The 12,426-nt window shown below is 46.5% G+C and overlaps 1 protein-coding gene across 4 annotated transcripts in view; it reads right to left on the bottom strand.

The window, feature by feature from the left end:
* Nucleotides 1-12,426, bottom strand: part of LOC120905807 (cadherin-86C) — a 114,572-nt gene that overhangs the window by 90,089 nt on the left and 12,057 nt on the right. For 3 of the 4 annotated variants that reach the window (XM_040316972.1, XM_040316976.1, XM_040316977.1), the window contains exon 2: nucleotides 5,501-5,948. The gene's annotated coding sequence lies outside the window, so the exon portion shown is untranslated. The remainder of the gene's footprint in view (nucleotides 1-5,500; nucleotides 5,949-12,426) is intronic. The other variant, XM_040316973.1, reaches the window with a different exon arrangement.

The raw sequence follows: 12,426 nt of genomic DNA, 5'->3' as shown, positions 1-12,426 counted from the left end.
CTTCTACGCTTTATTTGTTGCGTTTTTGTTGTTGTTGTTTTGTTTTCGATGAAGCAATGAATTCTGGTTCTATTCTGAGCGCAGCGCAGTCTCTTGGAAGCGGAGCCTTGAGCAGAGGTGGCAGAGCGACCAAGCGATTCCGGCGTTATCGTTTGTTCGTGATCGAAAGGGATAACCCCTCCCCCCACTCCCATTCGCCCAAATGCGATCGGATGCGATCTTTCCCATGCAGCAGAAGAATGTATGCGGAGCGTCCGAGAACGACACAGACAACAAAAATGATCGATGACATCGGTTGTGAAAGCATGCTGTGCCAGCGGGAAAAATAAATCCTGCCACCTCGGCCGCGATGGGTCACATACCCCCGCGGGGCGGTGGTGGTGGTGGCACGCTGGCAAAGGTGTTAAATATTACGAGCAATCGACGTCGTGCAACATGACAGGCCGCATAGGTGCCGATATGGGTGCCGGTCGTTGCTGGGTGGAGCGTAAAGAAAGAGCAACGCTAGCAACCCGGCGAACGATAATTGCAAACGATGTTTATGGGTTGTAGAACCGGTACATACTGCGGAGAGGAACAATCGTACATACGATGACAAAATTGCTAAAAGTTATCATGAATTTAAAGAACAACACATCAAACTGCTTGATGCAAAGTAAAGTCGTTTAAACAAAGGAATGAAAGTATTCTGAAAAGCCTGAGGTTTATACAATCAAACTGAATACTTCCTTCACGGTCTGTAATATCAAGTGCCATAATTGTAATATCACCTTTTTGATTAAAACAAACCAAGAAGATTAAAGTAAAGGGTGTAACCTTCCGGCAGAAGAAGAAAAAAAAGAATCATAAAAATAAAACCAACCACTGAACTTGCCCTTCAAACTAGGCCCGATGATTAGAGGGCTTTCCTTCTGTTGCGGCAAAATTTCCTTTGCTAAAGGTTAGCCGTCATTCCAGCATTGATGTCGATCGTTGGATGAGTTTTTTTTTGCGTTCTTTTGCTTTATATTGCTCCGGCATAGCGAAAAAAAGAACAACCACTGTAGCTCAGCATGTAAAAAAAACCGAACTGTCTGCCGTGAATCTGGGTTACCGGATCGAAGATCAACACGTTTTTTTTCCCGCGCGCGCCCCGGAGCCATTTCTCTTTGTGGCGTTTCGTTCGTGTTTGTGTTTTTTTTTTTTTGCTTGCCCTCTTCCCCTCGTTCGTTTGCTCCCACGTATCCTTTTCCTATTTGAGGATGGAAAACTCTGCCAGCCTGCTTTCAGGGGGAGGGGGGGGGTGGGGAAGGCAATTGAGCGGTGGGCAAGAAAACAAGTTTTTTCCTTATTGAAAAAGATGGTCTCGGTTTTATGTGCTGCGGCCGTGCCAGAAATGAGATTGCGGGTGAGAAGGCAAAAATTCAATTAAGAGTAGAACCAGCGCAAGCTGCAGCTTCCATTTTACATAATCCAGGGGAGTTCGCGTTAAAAAAGAAATAAGCAATGATTCTCATTTACCTTCAAAGCTATGAAAATTTTAATTTAAAGTGCTGCGAGCGCTCGGACAGTAATGAATCGAGCACGCAACGAAATGACAAGAAGCTTCGTCCCCATTGCTTCCCAAGAATGGCACTTTGGAACGAAACATGAGCAAACGAAGATCGATACGATAAAGGCAGGGTCCGAAGCAAACAGTGACCTAAACGAGCGTACACAGCACGAACCCCTTGCATCTGTCTCCCGTTTGGGGAGCTGTTGGTGCCTCAGTGCATCAAGGGCAACAGTTCCCGTGTGGGAAAATCAACAACAACACTCAGTGAAATGCACATCAGCTGTTAGTTATGTTTGAATCGAATAATCTTACAAAGACAATAAAAAAGCACACAAGGAAGAATATCACAAAAAGCATTCGGTTATAATTTGAACGATGAAAAATAGGGAATTCCACTCGAAAAGCAAAAACTAAAGGCCCCCTTTCAAGGCTGGCAAAATAATCGGGCCAAGAATGCACGCTTTAACATCATGTGCCAGATTCCAGCGATCGAATCATTTAAAGAGAAGGATCACACACACACAAAAACGCATCTCAACGGAAGTCTGTAAAGCCGCCGAGCGGCCAACGGCACACCGACGATAACTGTACGCGAATTTCTGTCTCTCTTTCGCTCTTTCCTTACGTCATTTTTTTTTTTTTTTTTTTTGTTGCCCAGAACCGGATGCAGACGCTCGAGGTCGTACGTGATTCGCGTATTCGTTTCGTTGTCTTTTGCTCCATTGATACTTGCTTCACATTAAAGCTTTAAACAACTTTCTGCTTTTTTTTTCTACATTATATTGCCATTTGTCACAGCGCACAATAGAATGCTTACCATTCCAGCGTTATCGAGAAAAATTCTTGATATCTTTTTTTTTTTTTTGTTGGATGTAAAACTGCGGATGCGGATTTTGGACGGGCTCAACCGCAACTCATTTAGCCTGCGAATGGGTGCAGCACTGACTGCTGCAGCCTGCACTAAACTGCAGCAATAAACCATCCAGAGAGCTGCTGCTTTCTTTTGCCCGTTTCCTCTTTCTCTCTCTCTCTCTCTCTCTGGTGAGCCACACCTTGTATGAGGATTGGAAGCGCAAAAAATCGAGCGCGTGGGACTTGCACATGGCGTACACGGAGGGCGAAATGGCGGCGAAAGTAACAATCAATCGACCCCGAATGCAGCAGCCCCGTCCGCCCGGGCACTGCGGCACCTCTGAAGCCCAATTCTTACACCCCCTTCCCCTTAGCTCAGTCCCGTCGACCGTACTTTCACTTTCGCCCGACGACTGCGTCGACGGCTGGCCTGTGAGGCCTGTGTCGCACAGTGTGAAGAAAGTGCAGAAGGGACGGGACCGGGCGGTTGCATAATGCATGCAACGTCTCGCGTCTCGCGGCAGCCAATAATAATGGCAATAATAATCGCCCGCGAATGAGTTTTCGCGCTCCCGGGCGCTCGAGATGAAAATATCGGCAGCGCTGGAAAACAGGAAGTGAAATAATGCCCCAGCGCGCAGACTTGGGAACAGACGGCGCCGAGCAGCAAAACAAACAAAAAATGGGGCGAAATGGTACACGGTTTCCGGCGTCCGGAGGTTGTACGCACATGTGTGTATGTGTGTGTGTGTGTGTGTGTGTGTGTGTGTGTGTGTGTGTGTGTTGTGATGAGCAGGAAGAAATATCGTCAGAAGGAATTACTTTCACACAGACATGTGTCAGACGCGAAAGATGCAAAAGGAACCAACAGTCAATGTTGCTGTGCGTTGCAGATTAAAATTCCATCATCAAGCATTTCTCTTTTCTAGATGACGCATCTGCGTCGCTCGGTAAGCTACTATCTAGCGCAAAAATATAGCATAGGGGCCCTTCACGATTCTAGTCAGCTTTTTGTGTGGAGTTTGACAGTTGGAGGCTGAAATCATGTTAACACTCCATACAAAACCACACACAAAACTAGCCTGCGATTTTCAGTCTAGATTATTCTAGCCTCAAAGCTAGAATTGGATTCGAGTACCTGCTCGAAAAATAGCAAAACGAGGTGGTGTTTACATTTACCCCAAGGTGCATCAAAGGGATCAGGTGATGGAATCTAGAATCAAAGTGTATGTCGTCCACATGGTCTCATAGCATGTTTTTATAACCAATTTTGAACATCACTTTTTGACAGGACGGGTGAAAGCTTTTGCTTAAACAAGCTTTCTGAAGGCTTGACGAATACACAAAACACTCTTAAAATCTTCATTCAGAAGCTGAAGTGATAAAAATAAGCCTTCTAAATGCATACACCTTGGAATAAGCCCACCTGTATGTTATACTCACTTAGATAGCTGCTCGAAAACTGCTATACAATGCTAACAGCTTACAGGCTGAAATTTCAGCCTACGAACTTAAAACGGAAAGGGCCACATACTTAGCTTTTTGGCTCAACTTTAGAAGCAATTTGGAATACGATAGTAATAAAAATGTAATGATATCGTCTGAACTGTAAACTTTTCGAAATTCAATTTGGTCACGTTTACTGGTTTGTTTATCATACATTGCAAATAATTTGTCCCGAAGGCCAACTTCCACCGAAGCTCTGCAAACTTCAAACCATTCCACTGCAGCCCTACAAACAAGGCAATAAAAGTTCTGATTGCACCTCATAAAGCTTGTCAAATAATCACGAAAGTGGCGCCCCAGCAAAGCCCCCTACCTAATCGTGTGTAAATAGTTTACAATAAACAAACACTTGCTCCAACTCCTCGACTCCAACCGAGAGAAGAAGAAACCAATTTTGCAACAGATGTTTCCAAACAAACCCTCGGTTGTGTAGGTGTGTACCGGCAGGGGTACGACCTAGCAGTTGTTTGCGTATCACGGCGTACAAAAATAAACACAAATTTGCACCACACACGCTGCGGGCGAAACGTGCCCAGGCCCGATGCCAGTTGCCTGCCGGCAGCAGCAAAACTTTGGTAATGAAAACTTAAATCCTTCCCCAGATGGACATAGGTGCAACATGTTCTTGGTCGGTTGGAATATCTCCAGCTCGAAACCCTTCTGCCCGCAGCTAGCAGCAAAAAGACCGCCCCAAACAATGCCCGTAAACCTTAGGTCACAGTTTTAGCATACATCTTTCATCCGTCCAGTCGGGGTAGGTCGACAACAACAACAACAAACAAAACTACAGCTCAAAACGTCCAGCACCGCGCAGCGCGTATGCTTACAAAACAGCGCAAAAGGGTAAACAACCGAACGGAAATGGTGAGTGTTTTTTCGCGGCCAAATATTGTGCGTCCCTGTTTGCATAACACGCGCTCTGCGATGATTCGAGATTTGTTTGATTTTTTGTTTAAATTTGTACCGCCTCTACCCTGCCCGTGGGACACAGGAGAGAGAGGGGGGGAGGGGTAGTAAAAAAGCAAACGGGCTAATCGCAGGCCAGGCCTTCACGTGCGAGCCGGGGAGTGGTGACTGATTAAAGCGCAATGGTGCAATTTTTGGAAGCCACCTTGCTGGTGTGTCATATTTTTCGTATTGGAATAATTAACGTGGCACCATGGTGGGCAGCTGCCAGCGATTGCATGACCCTTGACGCACCCCAAAAACCGTAAAACGGGCCGTTTGTGTTTTAAGGTGCGGTCTTCACCTCGTGTGGGCCGCAGATGGCAGCAATAATTACCTTCACAGATGAAGGTGACATACTTTATTATCTTACGTTTGCACCGCAGCGTTGACTGCGGTGCGCCTTATTAAAAATACTTTTTTTTCTTGTTGTTTTGGACGTTAGGTTTGAATGTGCTCCACTTGGGACCCTTCGTTTGCCAGACCTGCCGCACAGTGTCGTGTCAAGCGCTTTGACTAGCACAACACAGGACGTTGGATCGAATCTCTCGAATATTTAACCGGCAATAACTTCTCGCCAGCAATAACGTATTTAAACTAATTAATGATCTTCACCTCCTCTCTCCATACGACCACCACACTTCTTCTTCGCACACCACCCACCTTCTAGCCGGATCGCTTCGATGGGCATGGCCGCGGTTTCGACCGCTGCGGCCATTGCCAGAAGAAGCACAATCCATAGCTTTGTATTTCGTTCTGCCAACGTTTCGATTTGATTGAAGCCACCACGACGACGCTGTCTTTAAAAGGTTTGATTGAGGAAAGCGCGGCAGCAGCAGGCAGAATACGCCAAAACACAAGTTTGATTGTTGACAAGCGCGTGTTAACGTTTCACGCAACACAGATGGCGCCACCGTAACACCATCACTATTAAGCTAGTTTTTACGACGTTTAAGTCCGAAGGAACATTTCAAGATGCGATAACGAACTATATAAAAGACTGTAAGGGAAGTATGCTTTAAGGACTTAAACGGACAGATGCAAAACTTTAAGTGAGATATTGCGAATTAAACACACCGATTTCTTACTTTTTAAAGTCCCGAGCCAAAGTCTGCAAAGAAAAAAAGGAAAAAAAAACGTACCTTATTATTTGTTCTAGAAACATAACTTAATCGAATCTTATGAATATTTCTTATTCTATCCTTACGTTCTATATCTGAAAGGGCTATTAAAGTAAACAATTTTGCCACCAGTCAGACACAAAGCACGTACGTAATCGTGCCTCGGAATGGTCAAACTTATTGCCACAACCGCATGAAACGCATGAAATTTTCGCCCCAAAACCGGCCGGCATTTTCAAGGGGTCGATGGCTTTTTCCTGCCCCCGTGGGGGAAAAAAATGCTACACAAACACACCTTTCTAACGCTATCGTACCACGAACACGCTCGCCGCATTGACCCACGTACACGGGTAGCGGCCCCGTTACCAACGGGCAAGCTGAATATTCATATTTGACGTTTGATTTTTGCCCAAATTGACCGCTCACTAACGCGGCAGCCGGCAGGTCTACCAGCACCGGTGCACAGGGCACCGCTTTGACACCGGAGAAGGCCACCCCACGGAACTTACACACGGCTAGAATGATACTTTAACGCTGGGGAAAAGTTCAGTGGTCTAGTTTTCGGGGATACTTGTTTCTCTAAGAGCTGGACAAACTGGGGAGGGAAAACGTAGTGGGCGGGAAGGAGCGCACACATAATTCTAATTTAGCCGAGGAGAAAAAAATAAAGTCTTGAAAATCCTACGGAAACGTTTCCGCCAGAAAGCAAAGGACTTTAAGAGGCAGCAGGGAGTGGTTCAACACGCATGGAGTTCTTTTTCTCTGTTTTCTTTATTTCTTCACTGAACGTATATGGCTTTTGTAATTTGTAATTTTGTATTTTTTTTATATCAACATATTTAATTTTGTTTTGTTTAGTCGCGAAGTAAAAACAGACTCACGAATGCAACCGGTGACTCACCTAAGACCGAGCTGACTAAGAACCGATTTCACAATCGGAAAAACCCCAGACACACGTTTCACTGCTGAAAGAACGCGAGCTTAGCGCATCGGCAAGTACGCTTCTTTTGCATTACTTTGCTGTCTCTAAACCGGTGTACATTGAGCGGTTTTTTAATCCTGCATGTATGCAAACAACCCGACACAATGAGCCCAACTAGCATAGCAGTACCCAAAAATCGCCTCAGTTCCTCCCGGGCAACGGCAAAGGCGTCTGGTGCAATCAACTTCACGCCATGTCTTCTTCTACCCTTTCGTACACACATACGGTCACAAAGACAATGGGCACCTGCTACACACTGTCGTGTCGTATGCAATTAGCGAGCACTTCTTGCAAGCCAGCAAAAGACAGTTCGGCTTTCTTTGGCAGTGCGCCCCGAAAATAGAAATCTCACTCCGATGGTGATGGTAAAGCGTTCTACCGAAACTGCCGTAGCATATTGCCGAAGCAGTAGTCAACCGTGCCAAAGCGACCAACCAGACCCCATACCCCCCATTCCAGCTACACCCCGGCGAACCGCAAAACAGCCCCAAACCAAAGTCCTGTACGAGACCCGCGCCAAGTAACGTCAGAATGTGTTGATTGTTATGATTGTTTGTGGATGATTTCGTTGAACTTTGACCCAATTACGGCAGGGGACGCACCAAGCAGCTCTCTGCAGAGCTCTCTACCATGCTGGTCGCAGCTTTGCTAACGCTTTCGCTTTCCTTCTCACCATTCTTAGGCGCTGATGCGGTAAAACAACTTCGAATTTTATTTCTTTTCCCCACTTTGGGGTCACTTATTATGCCACTCACACACAAACACACACACTCACACATACAGTGTAATCTTACACACGAGTACGGGGTGTAAGTCGGCGTCTGTTTGGCAAATGAAGTGGTGTCACCGGCCGGCAGTACCAGCAAAAGTTCGCTTTCCCTTTTTTTCCTTCTCGCCAGCTTCGGATGGTGGTAGTGGTGTTGGGGGTGGTTTGATTTTTATCAGTCACTCAACCGACGAAGCACACTAACATCTTCCGAATGCCCGGTAGTGAATCGAAGACCGAAACTAAGCGCTCGGTGTGTTTGGCTGTAGTTGTGTGATAGATGGAACGAGAGCTAACAAGTAGCTAACACATAGGAATTACTTAAAGAAGATCTCAGGAAAAATGATTTCTTACTTGTAGGAGTGAGTTCTGGGTGAGACATGGTACATACTTCAGAAGATACTTTTTGAACTACGTTTGACATTTGTGCTAACTAAGACACTCACAATTTCAAGTGGTCGTGATTTCTTGCCTTCCAATATTTTTGGGCATCGCAATTTAACTGTTCAGTATACGTCTTTGTACATCCAGATGACATTATGAAGAAAACAGAGGACAATTCAGAAAATAACGAAGATAGTCTTATTCTTGGGACTAAGTAAGGATATCTAGGTATTTATTTAGGCATTGAAATTAGACTTTATTCTTCAATTAGAATCAAAACCTCAAGATATGCACCAGATTCTGAGCATGCAAAATAGAAGACAGCTCTGATGATGATGAAGTTCCTGACATTGGGAAATACCTGTAGCATTTTATCCAACAGTAGCTAACACATAGGAATTACTTAAAGAAGTGCTCAGTAAAAAAAAATCTTACTTGTAGGAGTGAGTTCTGCGTGAGACATGGTACAGACTTCAGAAGATACTTTTTGAACTACGCTTGACAATTTGTGCTAACTAAGACACCCACAATTTCAAGTGGTCGTGATTTCTTGCCTTCCAATATGTTTGGGCATCGCAATTTAACTGTTCAGTATACGTCTTTGTACATCCAGATAACATTATGAAGAAAACAGAGAACAATTCAGAAGATAAAGAAGATAGTCTTATTCTTGGGACTAAGTAAGGATATCTAGAAATTTATTTAGGGATTGGAATTAGACTTTAATCTTCAATCAAATTAAATCTCAAGATATGCACCAGTTTCTGAGCATGTAAAATAGAAGACAGCTCTGGTGTTGATGAAGTTCCTGACATTGGGACATATCTGTAGGGGTTTATCCCACATTGGAATTATACTTCAATTTCCTGTAGAATCAAAAGCTGCCCATTATTCCTGACTATTCAATATATATCTTTACACCTCGATAAGATATTTACTCAATAGACGCTCTTAACATCTTGCAAGAGCTTTGCATTATATTCTGAAAATGTAAAACAGAATACAGTGTTTTGTGTACAAAATTAGTGTAAAATGATGAGGAAGTTGTTAAAACTAAGAAATAGAACCTCCAGAAATGTATTCAACATTGGAATAAGGCTTTAGTTTCCTATTGTACCAAAGATGTCCTATTATTTCTTCATACTTTGGTCCTCCTATGTTATTGATGGTTCCAACCATGTTGTAAAACTTCCAGCATAAGTACCACCCCAACTAAGGGTGCGTTATCTTGCCATTTCGAGAAAGTAGGACCGCTTGTCCCAATGCCTATTTTCAAAGCCCGGTTTTATAATGTCACCGGCACGCTGTATCAGAAATAAACTCCTATTTAAGACACTACCATCCATTTACCAGCCCCAAACCATACACGGTCCGTGCCCGGGCATTCGTCTCAAGCGTCCCACCCTCCTACTTCATTTTAATATTGGCGCCACTCGACCACATCAAGCGCTGGTCCCTTGTCGTAACAAATCGACGCAACTTTCATTCGAAACGGGACGAACCGTTTGCCCTTTTACCGGAAATAAACTAAATGCATGTACGACGCCACCCACCAGCACCGTACTGCACCATACTGCATCCTACGCCCCACCATCTGAACATGTGGGGCTACCCTTTCGGTGTGACGCTCTCTGAAAGGGAAGGAAAAGGACCCTCAGTGTGCGGTCGCCTTTAACTTTGGTCTGCACGTGGTCAGTAATTAAGCAGCTCTGAGCCCGCTCGAAGTCCACGGAAATGAAAACTAGAAACCGGAAGCTGAAACCCCGGAAACACACACACACAGTCCTCGTTTCGATCGAATCCTTTCGCTGCGCACTGTTGTTGTCGCTGTCAACTGTGCCTCGGAAACCGCGACACAGAACGCGACGCACCCAGTGTGGTGAACCTTACCTTTGCGGGCGCTCGTTCGAAGCTTTTGGAAGAATGTAATGGCGGACTGGTGATGGGTGGAGGGTAGAGACGACCCAAGACCCCCCCTCACTGGTGGAGAGTTGAACACTGCTTGATTTAAGATTTGATACGGTTCACGCGATCGTTAGCCGATGACGTTCTTTCACCTTTGAGCACCAGGAGCAGGCAGGACCAGCGACTTGCACAAGACGTCCAGGCGTCTGTCCGTCGTAGAGCTCGTAGCCCGTCCCGATGACGTGACGGTGGGACCAAACAGAAAGCCACCCTTTGCTACACTTGCGATGTGACAAAACTTGCCACCAAATAGTAACGTGATTCACCAAAATTCCTCCCTTACTGGACGTTTTCGTTTTATTATTCTCTTCTTTATCAACCACTTCACAGCACCTTCACAGCACAGATCTTCGCACCGCGTGTTAATTGAATGCACCTTGCGCTGATGACAGAACTGGCGCTAGTGTTGATTGAATTAACGACATTCCAACGACACACCCGCAACCTTAGCCGGGGCCCCGCACGCTCCACCGATCACTGGGCGCACGAGAACATCTTCGTAAGTGGAGCATGTCCACACGGGGCGGCCACCGCTCACCGCCGTCACAACCCGTCGAGCAGAGCCGTAACACCTTGCTCTCTCACGTAACAACGCCGCGCAAATCCACGACACAATCGACGACAACGCAAGCACTCACACACCACGCACGGTTGCGTCCAATCGGTACGCCGTCCGAACCACGTCTAAGCGGTGCACGGCACCGGTCAGTTGGTTTTTGTATCTCGACCAACGCCGAACGCCCCAAAGCTAGCCGCCTGCTCCCCGTTGGCATTACCATATATTTCGCTTCTGCGAGGCGGCCGGCGCAAGGACTCGCCAGCTTCGGATACCTTCACATACAGCCACGGTTCGATACCGGTCCGCGGGCAGTAGCAGCAACGTGGGTGATGGGGCGCACCTCGCACCGCGAACGGTCGCGCGGTCGCAAAAAGAAACAATCGCTTTGTGGGACACACCATCACTTTCGCTTCCTTTTTCCCCTCTCTTCCCCGTAAACCCGCCCGCGGGAAGTCGTCCGCTCCGTGTCATACCGTGTGCTCCACTTTCCGTAAGCCGGTCGGTGGCGGGAACGGGACAGGGCTGTGGCGATAGCGCGTACACCTGGCCACCATAGCAACGGCGTTGACCACAACGAACGGGGACATCGGTCAGCTTGTTTCGGTGGCCCTGCGAGACCCGAACGCTTGACCCGAACACTGGACCCGATGGTCCCGCTCGGCCTGGTGTGGTCAAACCAGTAGGTGTTCAAGGTATTTTGTTTTTTTTTTTTGCTGTGAGAACTTGAAGAATTTAGAGCACTTCAAGAATTTGGGCGCATTTCATCGCACTATCTTTGGCTGTGCAGTTGTGAGGAAGCGGGTAGAATGTTCATCCTTCAACGTGGACGCCGGCACCCACTTTCCCATGCGCCGCAATAAGCTTGCCAATAAAAAATGGCACTTACGGACAGATTGACCACAAGCGAACCTATTCCCAGTGCGGCTAATCGATTTGATTAGCTTCTGAAAGACGACGCTTGCGGAGCAGAGTAATCCTATCGCTCGCCGTCGCACCGATGTTGTGGTGCGGGAAACAGCATTTTAACAGCCTTTAACCCGATAATGCCCGCTCGTAAACGGCGGCAGAGACGACTCCTCGTCGTCTGCGCGCGCGGTTTATCCCGTGGACACGCCGGAGAGAGGGAGAGAGGGAAATAAAAAAATTGGACGGTTGCGAAAAACACTCCGAAACCTCCCCAGGTGGGCGGCGGCTGTACGTCCTCTGTTCCCGAGGCTCCGATTTGTGGTCTGAGCGTAACAAAACGTCACACTAATTCGCTTTTATGATTCTATTAGCGGCGTAATGCGTATGGCACCGTATGTTCGATATCGGTCGCCTTGTTTTTTTGTCCCGTGTGTCACTGTTTTTTCCCCCCAATGTATGTTTTTTTTTCAGCAGCAATAAACTGAACCAATTAGATGGACAGTGTCATAAAGCGTCTCCAATTCGACGATGGATTTCCTTTTTTTCTTTTTTCTTTTTTGTTCAACAGCGCGAGGTGGAAGACAAGGCAAACCAAATCCTTTCCAAAAACAAACCAAACTAATTGGTAAAGGTGAAATCAAATACGGACGCGCGCGGTTCGTGTGACAACACGCTACGAAGAGGCGTTGCATTAGGCAGCTGTCTGATACACGCCTCCTGCCCCTCCTAGTTGAGGGCTGGATAAATTGTAACTGGGGTGGAAAGTTGCTACCGAGCGCACGACTGTAACCGATACCCTCGCCCAGGGAAACCCGCGTTGTTGACAGATAATGAGGATTAAAAGGGCAAGGGGAAGATGCGAACGCAAACGACAGGGTGCAGCAACATCAATAGGAAAGAATGTAT

This window comes from Anopheles arabiensis, chromosome X (genome assembly GCF_016920715.1).
Source record: "Anopheles arabiensis isolate DONGOLA chromosome X, AaraD3, whole genome shotgun sequence".
In the NCBI taxonomy this organism is placed as follows: domain Eukaryota; kingdom Metazoa; phylum Arthropoda; class Insecta; order Diptera; family Culicidae; genus Anopheles; species Anopheles arabiensis.
Note: the sequence above shows the minus strand (reverse complement) of the source record. Positions and strands in the feature narration are given on the sequence as shown.